This window comes from Zootoca vivipara, chromosome 8 (assembly GCF_963506605.1).
Source record: "Zootoca vivipara chromosome 8, rZooViv1.1, whole genome shotgun sequence".
In the NCBI taxonomy this organism is placed as follows: Eukaryota; Metazoa; Chordata; class Lepidosauria; order Squamata; family Lacertidae; genus Zootoca; species Zootoca vivipara.
Window position 1 is genome coordinate 35711477 of NC_083283.1, and position 17823 is coordinate 35729299.

The window sequence follows — 17823 nt, forward strand, 5'->3', positions numbered from 1 at the left end:
CACAGCAATGTATAAAATTTAAAACAGACTCAAATGCAAAAGCAAGCAACAATAAAGTAGAAAATGAAAATAGGAAAGCCCAAGCTAAGAAAATATAGAGCTTTATAGTTGTCTAAAAGTCTAGATCAGACTAGACCGTGAACAGAACAGAGGACGGGGGAAGAAAAATGTTGGCTAGGGTGAAGTCATCAAGCCTGCATCTGGTCAGAGTATTTAAAAACCCTCTCCAACTGTTGGTAAAGTTACAGTTTCCACCAATTTTTAACCAAGCACACTACCTAATATAAAAACTATGTAATTTCTCTTTATTCCTGTTTTCCAACTACCAAAAAACTTTTGTGTTTCCCCTAAGAATAGAGATACATCTGTTGACAGCTATATATTTCTCTGCCCTAGAGGACCTTGGTAGAACCTGAAATGTGCAGCTAGCCATTGGAATGTCCACTACCTCCTCCCAGATTCAATCTTCAGAGTGGCTTCTGATTTTTCTTCTATCGGCACCCCAACTTGGTTTACCATCTATTCCAGTCTGATGAAGAGTTGTAGAGAACTCTCACAAGTACACACTCTTGTGAACATTTTCTGTTGGCCTACTGAAAGTGTTGTTCTAAGGTAAATTTTAAAAGTTTTCTAATAGGCTAAAACAGTTCCCTTTACTTTTTTGCATTCACGCTATACTTATGTTGAAAACAACCCAAAGAATGTTTGTTATAGGGTGTCATATAAATAATGCTGTTTGACCATCTTTGAAAAGCAAGTTATGTATTATTTTTATAGTATTTTAATCAGGGTTTATTGCTGTTTCATAAACCATTATATGCTGGTGTACACACAAGCTTTTCAAGTCACAAGACACTGAAAATATAATTTTATATCAAGGTCACTAAATTCAGCCCATTATGACTACATGGTAAGATATGTGATGGGGTAATATTTGGCAGTTAGCTCCCAAATCCCACTGACACCTATCCAGATAGTTTGCCTTTTTAATTATCCTATTTGTGGTAAAGTGATTCACAGATGTTCCTATACTGAGCTTGTTTTATGACACGGCAAAGGATTAGTTCAATGATGGGCTGAATCTATATTGGGGTGAAGATGAAACAAGAGTGGTTATTATTGCTGGACTGGTAGGTAGAGTAGATTTTTAAAACAGCAGCATAAAAAGGAAGCTAGGTCACATAGCACAGACAAGCTGGCTGGGTTTGCAGCAGTTTGGTGAGCATTAAAAGCATGGCTACCTAAGCAACATATTTTTAACAGTGAGAAGGGACCTGCAAAGCACACATGCCCCGCCCCCACAGAATATACTGGTGAATATAGATCTCCATCGACTCTTAGCTAAATCAAGAAAACCTCCTACTTGTATGTCAAGAGATACGCTTGACCGCAGCTAGCATATTGATTTGAGCTCAAAGAGTATGTTGCTCTTTGGGCTTTGCCACAGCTTTTGCCACTGTTAACTTTAGCTTAGACTGAAGAAAAGCAAAATGGGATGTTGTGTGCCTAATGGCAAACTGAGTTGCCATCCTGACAGCTAATGCAATGCCTTTAGTCCCAAAGTGTCCAGGAAGCCAATTTAAAAATGAAAGGTCTCAATATGTATCAATACATCACCCAGGGCCAGACCACGAGGCTGCTTCACCTGACTGTATATTCAGGTGAAACAGCAGCCACTAAAGTCCCTCTGCCAAGGGGGCTTCTCAGCTGATAAAGCCCCCCCTCGGCAGGTGGGGGCTTTGTTAAACTGCTCTGTTATGGGGCACAGGCAGCCGTGCGCCCCTGAGCGGAGAGGTATAAAGAAATCACCCACCTATGCCAAGGCACCACCACCGCCTGAGGCTGCTGCCACCTTAGCATGGACGGGTGCCAAGGCGGGGGCTGATGCTTATCTCTCCCTTATTGGTTTCTGCAGTCACAGCAAACACTGTAACTCTCAAATGGTTTGACTTTTCTCCCAGTGTTGCACTCTTACATTGTCTCTCCAGACTTTGTGTGACAGCTAGAGATGAGGACTGTGTGTCTGATGAAGTGTGCCCATCTCATACACTTCGCAATGACTGGCACAGCATAGTAGCTATAGCAGCAGTGGGGAACCTCTGGCCTGTGGGCCTAATTAGGCCAGGCACGGGATGTAGGTTGGCCAGCAAGGCCTTTCTCACAAACCACGGCCACTTGGCTCACATCTGACATCACAGGTGACATCACATGTGAAGAGGTACAGACGTGGCTACCAAGAAACAATGGGAGTTTAAAATGAGATCCAGATTATTCCTTTGCAAGCAAGGCTCCCTGTCAGCCCTGATCAGCTAATACTTGCTGACAGAGAGTCCCACTGGGATTGGCTGCACTATAGAATTTGTCGTCGGAAACTCCCTAGAGCAGCTGAGAAGGCTGGAGGAAGTGCTCTGGATCCAAACCACTTCCTCTGCAGGGTTGGGTGAAACAACAAGGAAACCAATAGGGACTGGATTCAGAGGCAGAGAGTTGGGTGAAATGAAATGAGGAATGCTATAGTAAAAGTACAAAATAATTTGAAGGTGAAACAAGGGTAGCAGGCTCTAAGGACTACCTTAGATTAACCAGAGCTGTTTCCTTGTTCTGCTGGATCTCTCAGCGGCTTTTGACACCATCGACCATAACATCCTTCTGGACCGTCTAGAGGGCTTGGGAGCTGGGGGCACTGTTATGCAGTGGTTCCGCTCCTTCCTCCTGGGCCGTGTTCAGAAAGTGGTGGTGGGGGATGAGTGTTCAGACCCCTGGGCTCTCACTTGTGGGGTGCCTCAGGGTTCTGTCCTCTCCCCCATGCTTTTTAACATCTATATGCAGCCGCTGGGAGAGATCATCAGGGGGTTTGGGCTGGGTGTCCATCAGTATGCTGATGATACCCAGCTCTACCTCTCTTTTAAATCAGAACCAGTGAAGGCGGTGAAGGTCCTGTGTGAGTGCTTGGAGGCGGTTGGAGGATGGATGGCGGCTAACAGATTGAGATTGAATCCTGACAAGACAGAAGTACTGTTTGTGGGGGACAGGAGGCGGGCGGGTGTGGAGGACTCCCTGGTCCTGAATGGGGTAACTGTGCCCCTGAAAGACCAGGTGCGCAGCCTGGGAGTCATTTTAGACTCACAGCTGTCCATGGAGGCACAGGTCAACTCTGTGTCCAAGGCAGCTGTTTATCAGCTCCACCTGGTACGCAGGCTGAGTCCCTACCTGACCGCTGACTGTCTCTCCAGAGTGGTGCATGCTCTAGTTATCTCCCGCTTGGACTACTGCAATGCGCTCTACGTGGGGCTACCTTTGAAGGTGACCCGGAAACTACAACTAATCCAGAATGCGGCAGCTAGACTGGTGACTGGGAGCGGCCGCCGAAACCACATAACACCGGTCCTGAAAGACCTACATTGGCTCCCAGTACGTTTCCGAGCACAATTCAAAGTGTTGGTGTTGACCTTTAAAGCCCTAAACGGCCTCGGTCCGGTATACCTGAAGGAGCGTCTCCACCCCCATCGTTCTGCCCGGACACTGAGGTCCAGCTCCGAGGGCCTTCTGGCGGTTCCCTCACTACGAGAAGCCAAGTTACAGGGAACCAGGCAGAGGGCCTTTTCGGTAGTGGCTCCCACCCTGTGGAATGCCCTCCCACTAGAGGTCAAAGAGAACAACAATTACCAGACCTTTAGAAGGCATCTCAAGGCAGCCCTGTTTAGGGAAGCTTTTAATGTTTGATGGATCTCTGTATTTTAATGTTTGATGGATTTCTGTATTTTAGAATTTCTGTTTTGTTGGAAGCCGCCCAGAGTGGCTGGGGGAACCCGGCCAGATGGGCGGGGTATAAATAACAAATTATTATTATTATTATTATTATTATTATTATTATTATTATTATGTAAACAGTGCTGAAAACTTAAAAAGTGCTATACATATATTATACACAAGACTACTTGATACATCTCTTGGTCTTTGCTGGTTTTTTCTGCAATAGACTAGATTAAGGGAGGGAGGGAGGGAGGGAGGGAGAGAGCGTGCAGCTGCAAGGATGGCAAAGTTCGATAAATCCACTTGCAAATACCTCTCCCTCATCTGGCAAACACCTGTGCTTCCACCCAAAGCCCTGCTTGGGGGGGGGTACCTCTCCTTTTCTCCTTGGTTCTCTAGGGAGGAAAGTAAAAGGTACTTTTCCTCCTGAAACTTGGACTTCCATTTCTTTGCTTTTCCAAAAGCACAGCAACACCTCGCAGCTGCTTTCTGCGAAGTCTGACAGGAATGGAAAGAGACCACACTCCCTTTTTTTCTCTGTGAAGAAAACAAGGGGCAGTGTCCCTACTTCAATTTTTACAGGAAACAGCAAGGAGAAAATGATGCTAGTGCAGCAGGGTGAAAAGCCCAACTCTTAGGAAAATAAAATATGGCCTTGCTCTGAGTTGAGGCTTTCACACAAAAAACAAAATTTGGACCTCATTGCTCTGTTACCTCTTGGGGGGGGACCTAATGAGAGGAAATAAAAGCTGCCTTCTTTATTTTATGCACCCATGAGAAAAAGTGGTGGTTTCTTTCCTTCCCATTAGTCATCCCCCCCCCTTTCAGCTGTCTCTTTTGCAAAACCTCAACTCATGGCGAGGGAAAAAAAAAACCCTTTTCTTTCTTCAATGGAGAATAGGGAAGAAAGGCTATATGGCTACCTTTCCGCAAGTTTTGCTAAAGGAAACGAAATAATAATAAAAGAAGCACCCTTCTTTTCTCCACTGAAAGAAGTTTCCCTCCCTACCAGGCTTTTGAGTATGCACCAGCTGAATATTGCTGTGCCTTTTTGCAACTTGTGGGATGGAAGCCTCCTCTCCTCTCTCCATCACACCATTTACAGGAAAATAGCGGCAGTTTCCTGGATAGGAAGGCATGTCCCCTCTCAGCAATGGGAATGAACGTGGTATGTTTCTTCATTTGTGTCTGTGTGCGCGCTCTGTACCTGCAGTGGATGAAACTCATGTGTGGCTGTTTTGGCCATGAGCAATTGGTGCACCAAAAGGCTCATATCTTTCAAGCCTTGGCTATTCTCCAAGCAATCCCTATTGCTTATCCACTCATTCACCTCTCCCTTCACCGATTGCCCATTCCTCCCTCCATTGGTACTGTCCTCTTGGTGCAGACAGAAGTAGCACTGAGATTCTATCCCAGCTCCATCTGTTAGTAATTAAAACAAGGAAAGTCATATGATGCTCCTCCTAGCTCAGGTAAAAAGAGCTGCAACAATATGCCTGCACATGGTGTTTCATCAGGAAGGAAGGGATGTGAGAGCTGTACCATTCTCACGGAAGAAAGATTTGTTCATTTCTTTTCTCTTAAGGTAACCCAGAATGGAAATATAAACCTCAAAGATTCCATAACTGAGCACAAACTTTCTATAAGCGAAGCAGTGGTGCCAGACATGTTGCATCACTTTACTAATTATGGAAATGTAACTTTTGCATGTATTAGTGATTCAACAAAGACATGCTCATAAAACATGCAGAAATTGCTAACTATAAGTTAGACAAATTCCTACACATACTAATCCTGTTGAGCACTGATACGGTACTGTACTTTGCCTTCCATGCAGGGAATACTCCACACCATACTTGGATGGAAGCAACTTAGTCACAGTTCCCTTTAACCTTTAAAGCTACAAATTGCAGTCCTCTATAGCAACTTCTTTATACAATACAAAAAAGGTCTATCAGTTGATTTTTTAAAATTATTATTATTGGCTTTGAACTTAGAATTGCATTATTGCTCAGCTAATCAGAAGCAGATAATTTAGGATCATTATCTATTACACAATAAAATGAAGAGTTATGTTTATTGTTACCAACTTATGTTTCATTTCTACCAACCCCTAGTTCACATATGTAGCACTTTCAATATTATCAGCTTTGTGAAACCTACTGAAACAGTTCAAATAAGATAGACTTTATAGCTAATGAGTGATAGTCACAGAATAGTTCACACAACTACTTGCTACATTGAATGCCTATTTTTAAGACTGTGATGCCTTTAGCAGTCAGGTCTTAATACAGCATTAAAATGCTTGGAATAAATTTATGTAAGATGTTCATCCCTAACTTGACTGATATATTAATGTTATTTAAGTACCTACTGTCAATTTCTATTACTCTAGAGAACTTTGAGTACATAACACTGCAAGTGCTCAGTCTATACTGAAATATGTTACAGTTGCACTGATGGGAAGCCTTCCATTTCAACCACATTCAGGACAATCCAAGAGTGGCCTCGTGGATTTTTCAGCAGATTTTCCAATTCATACAATCACATTTTACCTCATCTTCATGCACTATGTGACATCTAGCATATATGGCAAGCCAAAACGGCATATTAGTACAGTGGTACCTGTACTAAGTCCGTTGGACTTCCAAAACGTTCGGAAACCAAGGCATGGTTTCAGATTGGCTGCAGGAAACTCCATCAAACATTCAACTTCCAAAGAACATCCGCAAACCTGAACACTCACCTCCGGGTTTGCAGCATTCAGGAGCCAAAACGGATGAGCACCAAGGCGCTCGACAACCAAGGTACAACTGTATATTAATTGGTATATGCCAATGAATTTAAAATAAGCAACAATGTAACATATTAAAGGTAAAGGTAAAGGGACCCCTGACAATTAAGTTCAGTCCCGAACAACTCTGGGGTTACGGCGCTCATCTCACTTTAAAGGCTGAGGGAGCCGGCGTTTGTCCTCTTCCGCAGACAGTTTTTCCAGGTCATGTGGCAGCATGACTAAGCCACTTCTTGCGAAACCAAAGCAGCGCATGGAAACGCCATTTACCTTCCCGCTATTTATCTACTTGCACTGGCATGTTTTCAAACTGCTAGGTTGGCAGGAGCTGGGACCGAGCAACGGGAGCTCACCCCATCGCGGGGATTTGAACCGCCGACCTTTCGATCGGCAAGCCCTATGCTCAGTGGTTTAGACCACAGCACAACCCATGTCCCTCTATGTAACATATTGCTCCAGTAGAAAAACCTATTAATAAACATTGTTCAGCAATGAAACAGTTGTTGTAAAAGAGAGAGGCTAGAATATATGCTATATGCCTCTACAATGGCTACATTGTTTCGCTATTAGTAAGCTCTATTTCCCCCCCCCCAAAAAAAGAAAACACCAACCCCAACTCTACCAGAAATCTCCCTGACCAGATTAAGGCTGTGTTCCAGAAAAAACAGTAGATAAAATATTAGGATCACAGGATGCAGCTTTATACAGTGGCAGACCATAGGGTCCATATAGCAAAGTATTGGCTACAGTGACTGGCAGTGACCTAGGACTGATCTGGACGTGCCTAGGACTTTTTGAATTCTCTGGTTCCCCTTAAAGGTTTCCACACACTACGGAAATCCTACATGCCATTGTCATGTATGAACCAACTCCAAGGTAATTCACATCATTAGAAAATTAACACAGCCATGTCCCAGAGGTCCGTCATCTCTTTGCTACCAGAAAGACCAGAAGATCATGCAAACACAACATAAACAAACAGTCCTTCAGGAAACAACTGGAAATAAACTGCCAGCTTTCATTATGATAGCAATGATATCTTCCCATGTTCCATTAACAAGACATCCAAATATACTCGTTTAAACAACTCCAGAGCTGGAAAAGTTATCAGCCAAAACTGGAACTATAGCCTGACAGTCCATTTTATTTCATTTTCCCACCTACAAGTTTTCTAGCCCTTATAAAAAAATTAACAGCAAGATTAGGGAGTAAAAACTCCCTGCTGCCATGAGAAGTCTCCAATTGCCCTGGAAAGGCACAACAAAAAAGTACCAACGAATCTACTGTTTGCTCTTCATGTAACATCCATTTCTCTTTTTAGGACAGAAGTTTGTGGAACATATACATGACTCAATAATATTCATTCAGGCAAGTTTCTTTTGCTTTTGTTCTCAGGTAAGACACAAAATAGTTTCCCCAAGTTACTTCTCTGTCTAGAATTATATGCCAATGAATTTTCTGCAGCAGCTGTTGCTTCTTCCTTTAATTCTAGCTTTAGGTTGAAGACTTTAGACCAGATGTGGTCATCTAATGTTGCTGAACTACAACTCCCACCATCCCTGGCCACTAGTCATGCTTGTTTGGGCTGATGGGACTTGTAGTTCAGCAACATCTGGCAAACCAAAGGTTCCCTACACCCAGCCCACCACATATTCTTTGTGAAAAGTACTTCTACCTGTTGTCATTGACTGAACCAAATAATATACAGTCTTTTCTTATCCTCCGTTTTCCTCATTTTGGGGAGAGGTATGGGCAAGGCTGTATACAGTGGTACTTCCGGTTGCGGACGGAATCCATTCTGGAGGTCCGGCCAGATCCCGAGGTTTTTGCAACTGGAGAGACCGCTTCTGCGTGTGCGCGCACGTGCGGCGATAGAGCGCTTCTGTGCACGCGTGGCAAAAACCCATAAATATACTTCGAGGTTTGCCGCTTACGTATCCAAAAGTTTACGTAACTGGAGGGATACGTAAGCAGAGGTAGGACTGTACCTTGCAAATATATCCAGTGATATATTTGGCTGGCACATGCCTGAGCCTGAAAAGTTAAGAGATGTGATCAAGCAGAAGGGGGAAGAGTAGGCAAGAGGAAGAAGCAAAGTATTGGGAACTGAAATGAAAATGAGGTCAATGGTAGAAGGGGCAGCTGACATAATTTCCAATTTTGTCAACAGTTAGGCATACACAAATGATGGCCAAGCCAGACAAGCTTGAAATACTAGCAGCTGTCTTCTTCAATTTAGGGACAAATACTGATAACCTCAAATACATATCCAGGCAAATCTGGTTGATCCAATGCAATACTATTTATATTCTTAATAGTTAGCTCTATGAAGCAACTAACAAAGTCTAGTTTCCACATAATTCATCATCATATCTAGTGTGTAAAATTTAAGTAAAAGAAAACCCTGGCACAAAAATTCAGCATGTTTCCCCCCCTAGTGCTAAAGCATTTCTGCCTACGTCAAGAAAGATAATTGGGCAACATCTTTGCACAATCTAATGCCAGAAAACAAGGGCTGACATCAGACAAACATCTACAATAGGCTTTTATTCTGTAGTCACTGTCAAGTTGTACAGGTAGGTGAGCATATTGCGCAGGGGTTCCATTCCTGCTCCCCACACACATCAGAAGAGCACACATAAGCCCAGCCCAGCCCATTTTGGGGCCGCTTCTGGGTCAGCAGCAACAAGGATGTGTGTGATTGTACATCAATCAGACATGTGTAAAATGGTTCCTGTCTGTATGTATACATGCATTATGTCTTTAGATTGTGAAGCTCAACACCTGTTCTGATAGTGCTCTTTAAAATTAATATTTGCAATTTAATCCGATGCGAAGTGCTACCATCTTTCCTTACACACAGCAACCTGATGCATGCAGATTGCAGCTGATGCAGCTGAAACTTTTACAAATCAAAACAACATATTAATATTTGTACACTTTCACACAAAATGATTTTTCGAAAAATAAATGTTTTGGGGTAAAAACATTCATTTCTTACTTCAACAAGAATTTGCTTTTTTAAAAACAGAAGTCTTTCGAATCTGCTTGTTGAAAAATATCCAGCACTTGCAAACTGTGTCATGCAAGCATCATAAACTGTAAGCAAAGGTTTAAAAGTAAAAAAATAAAGCATACTGACCAAAAAGCAGAAATGTTGTAAGAACCAAGTATCTTCTTAAAAACAACCCCCCACACACTATGATTAGCTCTGAATTCTACCTTCAATAGCATCATTCATTGCACTGCAAAAACTATTTTAAACAGACGGTCTGAATATCACATAATCTATAATAATTTGGGTATCTATTAAAAACTTAATTTCTTAAGACCTGAACTGTCACAAATTCTGAATTTATATAAACAGCCAGAAAGAGACTTGGCCTGTAAATATGGAGGGCATTCATTGCTGGATTCTCTACCAGCAGCAAGCCCAGTTCCAGGAAAGTAGCTTTTAACCACAGGAAACCCACCCACATCAAGTTTATGAAAAAGAATCTGTTATTAGAATTTTAGACACTGAAACTGAATTCAGCGGATTATGCTGCTAAAAAAAGAGGTTTGTAATCAGTGCACTTCCTACTGAAACGGAACCATAGTTTGGTGGAAGAACATGTTTTTTATGCAGAAGGTCCCATGTTTCAGTCCCAAGCATCTCCAGCTACAGAGTCAGGTAGCAGGTAGTGAGAAGGATGTCGGTCTGAGAAGCTGCAGAGCCACTGCCAGTCAGAGGAAACACTGAGCTATAAGAACAAACAGTCTGACCTGGTATAAAGCACCTTACTACAAAGAAGTTCTTGAAGAACTGCTCAAAGATTCTTATAACAGATAATTGCATCTCACAGCAAATAGCCAAGCCACTTCCACCCTTTGGATGTACTCCTTATGCTCTGTTCCATGTAAGCTTAGAACCAAGGAGCTCCAACAAAATTATGTTGTATGCAGAATACGTTCTGATGTTTATATTGTAATCTAGACTTTTATAGAGTGTCAGAAGATTTAAAACAATTAACTACTACATATTTCCCTAGTTTTATGTTTACTGAATCAAAAAGTGCTAGGAGCTAATCAGCTTGTGTACACTTAGGAACATCTTTAAGAGGTTTATTATATTTAAGGCTTTGGAATGTATTCTAAGTTACAGAATACTTAATTTAGAAAATTGATGTGTAGAAATCAGTAATTCGTTAAAGCATAAGTACCACTCCCCTACACCAACGACTAATTCTCAGGAAATTCTCAGTTGTATTTTGGTTCTGCACTGCAGTATATCATGAAACAGAAGATCTGTCTTGGTCTGCAAGCAAAAAAAGAATTCTGCAAAATATAAAATTAGGGTAAATGGCCACAACAAACTGGACCAAATATGATCTCTACATAAAAAGCTACTGTATGGGTGGTGTCCAAAGCCATCTTTCAGGGGAAGAAGAAAGTAATCTTTCTGCAGGCTGGGGGATCTATGGAGCAAATTTAATGTGACATGAGGGGTGCAGGACAGGAATACCTGAAATCTGCCACCTGTCCCCATTCCATTGGGATGCCCTTCGTCACCAGATGGACAATATTGGATACCACAATCCTAATGTACCTGTTAGAAAGCTTCATTGATGTGCTAGTGGTAATGATTTGTGAGTAGACTTGGATAGTATCGGGATGTAGGCCTATGAAACCTAGGCAGTTACTGAACTTTCCCTAGTGAATTTCACTAGTAGATACAGTTGTACCTTGGAAACCAAACGGAATCTGTTCCGGAAGTCCGTTTTACTTCCAAAATGTTCAACTTCCAAGGTGCTGGTTCCTGCAGCCAATCGGAAGCTGTGGAAGTTCCACTGGACGTTCAGCTTCCAAAAGAACGTTCACAAACCGGAGCACTCACTTCCGGGTTTGTTGCATTTGGGAGCCAAAACATTTGACTGCTAAGGCATTCATCAACCAAGGTACGGCTGTGTTTATTTTTGAAGCAAAAACTGTTATGAAATATCAGAGCAGTATGGTACAACCAACTATTCTGAAATCAACATAGTAAATGGTGTCTGTTCTGCTTATGTATTTGGCCTTCTCTACATGTGGAAAGAAAGCTTGGCTCATCCATACAGATCTAACAATAGCCTACTAATTCTGTGTAGCACTGTTACATATAGGAGACATGCATAAACCTGAGTTCTGAAATAAAGACTAGTGCAATTCATACATTTTCTAGCCACATTAGCCACTCTTTGATTTATTGGAACAGCAGCCCACAAACTGGACCAAGCCCGATAGCTACCGGTAACTAAAATTTGCACTCATCAACAATCTTGCCTCTTCCCCCAGAAGGGAGAAGTCTTGACTGTGACATAAACCTGAGATTCATAAGATTTCAAAGGCGATCCCCAATCCAACTCCCATCTCCAAGCTGGGTAGAAGGGAAGGGGCGTGTCCCTGTCATACTGTATCTTGGACAGATTAAGGAGTCCCGCTGCTTTCCAAGTCTTGGCGGCTGAGCATGAGATCAGAGAGAGCTCCTGCCCTTTTCCGGACTCCAGAAAAAGGAGATGGGGAAATCACCAAACTATAAAAAGTGGTACCTCATCTATGCCTGAACACAGGTGATCTGCAACTGAAGCCATTAGTATTAGGCAGGGCCCATGTGAAGCCCTTACAGCAGGCATGTCAAACCTGCGGCCCTCCAGATGTTTTGGCCTACAACTCCCATGATCCCTAGCTAGCAGGACCAGTGGTTGGGGAAGATGGGAATTGTAGTCCAAAACATCTGGAGGGCCGCAGGTTTGACATGCCTGCCTTACAGCATTACTATCTAAGAGGTCAGCCTGTGTAATAAAATATTGCTCTGGCTCATGCATCTTTGTCTGAAAATTAGAATTATCTTCCAAGGATTCAGAAGTACAATACCTCTCAAATAAACAACAGGTCACTGAAAGCAGTTTGTGCGATCCGACAGCTCAGGACACACACACATGCATGCGCATAATTTACTTGCTTGCTATGGACAACCTTCGTGTGTCAGTAACAAATGTGGTTTCCACATAAAGTGTAGATCGACCGACCCGAAGACCTGATCCTGGGATTCAAAAAGACCTAAGCCTACTACAGCACATCGTCAAGTGCAGCTGAAAGTGCAAACTTCATAAAAGACAAAAACTACTTAGGAGCCACACTTTTACAACCTCTATTTTTCCTTCAAAAACTTCAAACTCTGCACTGGCTTATTGCGAAAATATATCTATATACAGCTACTGCCAGAGGCCCACAAATTATGGATAGCCTTAGTAGCTGACCAAAATCTATGCTTGCCACCTTTCCCTGAAGAATAAAGGCAGGTGGTTGCAGAAGATCTAAGGCTCAGCATAAGGATGGAGGCAAGTCACCCATTTCTCTCCAGTGCCAAGCCAAAGAGAAGGGTGACGATTTTCCATGGCTTTGTCCGGACTCCAGAGCACCAAACTCTCAGTGGTTTTCAAGTTTTTTCAAGCCTCAGCATATCATAAGAGGAAGGACCAACTATTTCCAGAGTCAAGTTCAGACCATGCCACATTCAACTTTTTAACTGTAGAGCATTGGAAATCTTGATTGGATGTTGCTTCCCAGTAATCATACATGCAATTAAAAATATATATATTCACCACATTTGATTTTCATGCTCTTTCTTATACAAACGTATGAAAAAGGCGATGTTTCAGAAGTTCCAAATCTGATAACTTAGCAAACATTTTAAGGCAAAATAAAACAAATCACCAGATTATCTCCTTCAGATAGTAAGAACAGATTGGGACTTTCTTTTATTACCTTGCTTCTGTATTTAGAAAAGTGTAATATATTAAATTTTCCATGCCCCAGCACCATACTTAGAAGCTGCAAAAAAAATTCTGTCAACATGCTTCAATAAAACAGTAATCAGCAACCAATATAAGCTCCTTGGATGCTTTCAAAATAATATGTATTATGAAATTGAAAATATTCTTGTAACTGACTAGATTTGGTGGATTGGCTCAAATGAACCCTCCCTTCTGCTTATAGAACAGAACCTTTGAATCCAACTGAATCTGAAAAGCATTTCTAACGTATATCTAAAATAAGCTATAGTAGTGGACCTTAAAATAAGCTATTGGAATTGTCATTAAAACAACAGGTATTCTAGCCTTGTATTATACAAGTACAATGCATTACCATTACATTTTATCATATCTGATATTCTTCAAGACCACGGTGAAGTTGGGGGGGAAATCATCATACTGAAGTAATTCAGTATGTATTAGTTTCTAAAGGTAATAAAAACCCTTCCTAGACTTACCATTTAAAGAAATCTTGCATGGTTTTTAAGAAGCTAGCAAGAATCCCAAATTCTTTTTTGTTGTTATCTCAAGTTTCAAGGAATAAAATAAGCAATAGAATACCCTTTGCAAACTAAATGGTTCAAATAGATATCTGTATCTTCCAGAAATAGTTGGTATTTTGTAGAATCTTTTGATAACTAGAACAATTTATAATACATTGTTTGAAATAGGACATGTCCTATAGAAACTTGTGAATGTACAAGATCTTTCATATGCTTAAGTAACAATTTGTCAGGAAATAAATTATACTCCAAATTAGTATTAAACTTATTGTGATGAGAGTAAGTAAATGCCCCACTTAAAAACAAGGACACGAATGACAGTCACCTGTTTCATACTTCAGAAATGGAGCCCACTACTTCAAACAATAGTGAATATTGTAGGGCAGTTCAATTCTATTTTGGACAGGGTCTGGAGGGAGGGAAATGCTAAACCTTCCAAGCTCCTTCATGATTATTCAACTTTCTGTCCACTGTTTATTAGCAAATACTGTATTTCAAAATAAGATGTTTTGTTGTAAACATTTGTACTCTGGATGGAAATTGCTCTTTCTGTGCCATCCTATAATGCGCAAGGTAGAATTCTCAAATGTACTCCAAGCATCCAGCTACATTTAGCTTTCAGCCTTTTTATTATCACTGTCAATGAATGGGGCCCTAGTCAAATTAAGCTGCCATTTTAGGTTAAAGACAAGAGCCTCTGTTGTGCAACAGCAATACAAGCATACTCTAAGCAACAGACACAGCACTCTAATTGGAAAAAATATGAACATCAATTCCTACAAAAAATAGTTAGCAACTGTGCTTTTTAATAACAACAACAAAATAATACTCACACATTACTGCAAACTAACTGAATTTGTAATTGGGATAAAACGGCTACCCATGCTGCTAGGGTCACAGTCACTAAGATGTTTTGCCTCCGTTAGAATGGATGATCTGCAAGAAAACAAAAAATTGTTCAACTTTTATCTTCAGATCTGTAGTTATTGTAGTATGAGATATAAAAGTGTATTTCCACCAGGAGAAAAGCTGGTGAGCTTCTATTTTAAAAAAATATATTCTAAGGAACACATCTCCTAAATTGGAGGGGGAGAGAAGGGCCATATCGGTTTGAAATTTTAAGTTTGCAAACCGAAATCTATGAGAAGCAAGTGGTCAAAAAGCTCACTGCAAATGAAAAAAACACCTCACAAAGATCTGCTTGGAAAGCACATTCAGTACTACACCAAACAAAAGCAAAGTAGAATGAGTTGGCTGTTGTATCTAAAAAATCTCTAGTAATTCAAAGGAAACTCCCAGCGCCTTGCTACTTTTCTTTTGTCCATTGTCCGTTTTAAAAGTACTTTAAAAGGAAGGCGTGAGCACTATCCCAAAGTGATCTGGAGAAACTCATCCGATTTATTGCCTATGTGGTAAATCCCACGAGCTTAATGTCCCCCCCCCCGCCTGCCCCACCGCTAGATTAAGGGGGTGCCTCCTAATACGGAAGGGTGTCCCCTTATATAATGCTACCAGGAAAAATGAATGCAATATAATGATGGCTGCTCCTTCTCCCTGTGACCCACTAACAACCTTCCCTAACCACCTCGAGTAGCCCTCCCTCCCCCCCCCGCGCACATCCCCAGCGTCCGCTTCCCACTTCCACCAGCCCCACATTCAGCACCCACCCACCAGAGCCAAAGCAGAAACAAAATTCCCGGCCAACCCCATTTCCCTTTATGAATCAAACCTAAACACATACACTCCCTGACCGCCTGGCCTCAAACCACCTTTTCCGCTCACCCTCAAAATGGCCTTGGTTTCGGGAAGGGAGGGGGGGGACTACGGCCACCAGGGAGACCTTCTCAGCGACCCGCTCTCGATCAGGGGAAAAGACAGAGAGGGGGAAGCGCGCAGGCGAAAGGAAGAGATCGCCCGGCGGGGGGGAGGGGGGAGAAGAGAGGGAGAGAGACACACACACACAGAAAGGGAAGCAGACTTGGTCCGCGGGGTTAAGTCTCCTATTATGTTGTTGTTGCTGCTACTACTATCGCCTCCGCCACCAGCCCCAATCCAAGCTGCCTGGGGAGCGTCTCTTCCACCACCACCACCACCACCACAAAAAACCACACACACGCGCGCGCGCTTTCTTCTTGGGTTGTTGGAAAACAGTCGTGATCTCCTCTCCCCCCCCCCCGTGTGATTCCCGTTTCACTCCCACCGCCAGCCTCCCCGCTCCTCTCCGGCGAAGACAAATAACCCCGGCACAACCTCGTGCCTCTTCTCTTCTCTCGCCGCCCCCCCCCCCGCCACCACCACTCCTCCTCCCCTATCATCACCTCCATTTCCTTGGGCTCTCTTCTCTTTCTCTCCTCCTCCCATGGCTCCATGTGTCCGCGAGGAGCCCCCGGGTCAAGCTAGCAGGAGGCGGAGAGGGTGGAGGGGGGGCGAGGCGGGCGGCCCCCGCACTTTGTTAGCGCTTGTTGTGCTGCCAGGGCCGGGAGCGCTCAGCGTGGCCAGCAGGGCGGAGGGGGGGAGCGCCTTCCCGGGGAGCCGCCGCGCTCAGCCCGTCGCCTCATCCCGCTCCCCGCGATCCGGCCCCCGCCGCCCCTCCTCCTCCCGCGGAGACTTTCGCCCAACTTTTCCTCTCCTTTTAATCGCCCTCCAAAACTTGCGCTCGAGGAAAGGGAGGTGGGGGAGGGGAGGGAGAGGAGAGAGGTCAGGCGGAGAAGAGCCGCCAGGCTCGCTCCGGCTCCCGCTCTCACCGGCGTGTGTGTTCGTCGCTTCTTCTTCTCCTCCTTCCTCCTCTTTCTTTTCTTTCTTTCCTCCCTTCCTTCCTCTCTCCCACCCCCACCCCCCGCTTTACATCCTGGGAAGCTCCTCGGCCGAAGGATGCACATGGACCAGAGAACCAGGCGAGGCTCGCCGACACACCGCGCGCCCCTCTGCTCCCCCCGCCCTCCGCCGGACCGGCTGTGGGCCGCGGACAGCCGCGCTCTCTTGCCCGGCGCGCCGGCGCTGCCCTCTAGGCTGCCTCCAAGGCGGCTCGGAGGCGCGGGTCACTCACCGGGGTCAGGGCTGGCGCGGCGGAGGCGTCCTCGGGAGCGGACGGGGGGGGGGAGCGAGAGAGCCGGAGAGAGAGAGAGAGCGCCTCTCCCTCACAAACAAACAAACACGGAGAGAGAGAGAGAGAGAGAGAGAGAGACCCACACACGCGCACACGCACCGGGAGTTGGTTTCGGCCGGGCGGTCAAAGCGAGGCGGGCGGAGATCCCTGACCAGGGCCGGCGAGAAGGAAGGGCAGGCGGGGGGGTCAGCGAGGGTCTCCGGGTCTCCACCGGGTCCCGGGTCCGCTTCGCTCCTTTGTGTAATTTCACTCGATTCAAGTTTAATCCGATAGTTCCCGAGCGCGTCCGCAAAAGCCGAGCGACACACCAGCCAGCCAAGCGGCTGCCGTTGCTGCTACCGCCCCCTGCCTGTCCGCTCGCCCGCCCCCGTCGCTCGCTCTCTCGCTCGCTCCCTCCGCCCGCCACGAGGCGCGTTCCCGACGCCACTTGCCCTCCCTCCTTGCCTGCTTCCCGTGAACGAGCGAGCGGGGGGGGAGAGAGAGGGAAGGAGGGAGAGTGCGCGCGCCCGCAAACCCCGCCCCACAAGGTTACACGTCATCAGCCACCGGCATAATTTATGCAAGAATCCAGCCTTCCTAAAAGGGCAGCGGGGGGAGGGGGTCAGGTCACTAACTCCCTCCTCCGCTTTCTTTCCTTCCTTCCTCCTCTCCCCCCCCCCACCGCGATCTCCGCTCTCCACGAGGACACTCTCTTCCTCCTCCTCTCTCTCCAACCCCGCCCTCAGGAAAGAGGGAAGGAAAGGGAGATGGACGGTTGGGGGAGGGGGCGTCAAGCGCTGACAGGGCGCCGGGTACACAAGGGCTCAGACAAGTCGACACCCACTTCTTCGCCCG

The 17823-nt window shown here is 44.6% G+C and overlaps 1 protein-coding gene across 6 annotated transcripts in view; it reads right to left on the bottom strand.

Moving 5' to 3' along the window:
• Positions 1-17361, bottom strand: part of CHD7 (chromodomain helicase DNA binding protein 7) — a 143756-nt gene extending 126395 nt beyond the window's left edge. For 2 of the 6 annotated variants that reach the window (XM_035126213.2, XM_035126212.2), the window contains exons 1-2: positions 17089-17361; positions 14717-14819 (exon numbers count right to left, since the gene is read on the bottom strand). The gene's annotated coding sequence lies outside the window, so the exon portion shown is untranslated. Of the gene's footprint in view, positions 1-14716; positions 14820-15665; positions 15978-16201; positions 16600-16627; positions 16682-16929; positions 16993-17088 lie in introns of those variants that run through there. The other 4 variants (XM_035126209.2, XM_035126210.2, XM_035126211.2 and 1 more) reach the window with 4 other exon arrangements.
• Between the last annotated feature and the right edge of the window lie 462 nt (positions 17362-17823).